The sequence below is a fragment of the Arachis hypogaea genome, chromosome 15 (assembly GCF_003086295.3).
Source record: "Arachis hypogaea cultivar Tifrunner chromosome 15, arahy.Tifrunner.gnm2.J5K5, whole genome shotgun sequence".
NCBI lineage: Eukaryota > Viridiplantae > Streptophyta > Magnoliopsida > Fabales > Fabaceae > Arachis > Arachis hypogaea.
In genome coordinates this window covers 149,682,873-149,685,254 of record NC_092050.1, presented here as the reverse complement: position 1 = coordinate 149,685,254, position 2,382 = coordinate 149,682,873, and positions in this window count along the sequence as shown.

The window sequence follows — 2,382 nt, the reverse complement described above, 5'->3', positions numbered from 1 at the left end:
AAGTTCGACCTTAAGTACAAAACTTGGACGGAAATCAAAGACCAATGCCTCACCGACTTCGTGGCAGAATATGCAGGAGATCAAGTGGAAGCTTCCACTATATGGGAGCTATACGTAGATGGATCCTCCAACAAAGTTGGAAGTGGCGTAGGCATAATCTTAGTCAACCAAGAGGGAACTTAAGTAGAAGTCTCCCTCAAATTTGAATTCTCAGCCTCCAACAATCAAGCAGAATATGAAGCCTTGATTGCAGGGTTAAAACTGGCAGAAGAGGTCGGCGCAACCAAAGTAGTTGTGTTCAGCAACTCTCAGGTGGTGACTTCACAAATCAATGGAGAGTACCTGGCGAAAGACCCTAACATGAAAAGGTACTTAGACAAAACTTTGGAGTATGTAGGGCGATTTGCCGAAACTGAGGTCAAACACATAATTCGGGATCTTAACAGCAGAGCAGACGCCCTTTCCAAACTAGCAAGTACCAAGCTAATAGGGAATAATAGAAGCCTGATCCAAGAAACTCTCCAAGAATCCTCTGTCACAAAAACAGAGGCCAGACAAGACATCCTCGAAGTATCCGGATTAGACCTCGGATGGATAAACCCACTAATCGAATACATGATGTTCGACATCCTACCCAAAGAGGAAAAATAGGCCAAGAAAATCCGAAGGGAAGCACAAAACTATACCTTGGTGGAAAATGTTCTCTATAAAAGGGAAATATCGACACCATTATTGAAGTGCGTCCTGACCTCAAAAAAATCGAGGTACTTGAGGAAGTCCACAGTGGTATCTATGAAAATCACTCGGAGCAAGGTCGTTGGCTAAAAAAGTAATCCGAGTTGGGTTCTACTGGCCAATCTTGCAAAAAGATACCACCGAGTTCGTGAAGAAGTATCAGCCATGCCAAATGCATGCAAACTTCCACGTCACTCACCCCGAGGAGCTCATTAGCATAACTTCTCCATGGCCTTTTGCAAAATGGGGATTGGATCTATTAGGACCCTTTCCCCAAGCGTCTGGGCAAGTAAAATATCTAATAGTGGGAGTAGACTACTTCACGAAGTGGATAGAAGCAGAACCGTTAGCTACCATCATAGCCCAGAGAAGTCGGAAGTTCCTCTACAAGAACATTATCACAAGGTATAGGGTACCCCATTCCATCACCACTGATAATGGCACTCAGTTCACCGACTCTTCCTTCAAAAACCTGGTAGCTAGCATGCAGATCAAGCATCAATTCACTTCGGTAGAGCACCCACAAGCAAATGGACAAACCGAGACAGTAAATAAAGTTATACTGGCAGGTTTAATGAAAAGGTGCGCATGGACTGAGGAACTCCCTCAAGTATTATGGGCATATCGGATTACACCTCAGTCTACCACAGGAGAAACACCCTTCCGACTTGCTTATGGCACAGAAGCCATAATATCAGTTGAAATCAACGAGCAAAGTCCAAGGGTGAACTTCTACAACGAGGTCGATAACGTACAGGGGCACAAAGAAGAACTCAAGTTACTTCCCGAAGTCTGAGAACAAGACCAGATAAGAGAAGCAGCGCTGAAGCAAAGGATGACAAACAGATACAATAAGAAATTCATTCGAAGAAGCTTCATAGCAGACGACTTGGTTTTGATAAGAAACGATATTGGCATCAACAAGTCTGGAGATGGAAAGCTTACTGCTAACTGGAAAGGGCCATACAAAATTAGTGAGGTCCTAGGAAAAGGCTACTACAAGGTGACCGACTTGAACGGCACGAATTACCTAGGTCCTGGCATGCTTGTAATATGAAAAGGTACTATAGTTAAAAGCAAACTCCACTCTCTGATGTACTCTTTTTCCCGACTTTGTGGTTTTTTCCCAAAAAGAAGGGTTTTCCTGAAGGGGATTTTAACGAGGCATCAAAGTGGAGGCTAAGGGACAGCCATTTTTAACCCCTTAGTAGCAAAAAGTACCTTCACCAATAAATGAAGATCTTTCTCTACATCTCTTTGTAAAATTCCGTTAGTTATTATCATTTTTCTACAAAACGTGCCGACTTAAGCTTAACAAAACGTAAAAATTCCATGCCCGACCTACGTGGTCGGCAGGATAAAATGACGAGGTACAAGTCGGTGTAAAGAGGTTATAAAAGCAGATCATGATAACTCGGAAATACCACGACCAATAAGTCGGAAAAACCGAGAAAGAATTGAAATGCATCGCGAAAATAACCTAAGTTATGAACAATTCAAATAAGAAAATTTGAATTTATGAGGAATGCAAAAAGAGATAAAAGGAAAACCATAAAAAATAAAGGCAGAAGCTGTCTCAAGTCTTTGAAAAATCCAAATAACTTAGACAAAACACAGCCTGCCCAGATAAAAGGTTTTTCCAAAACA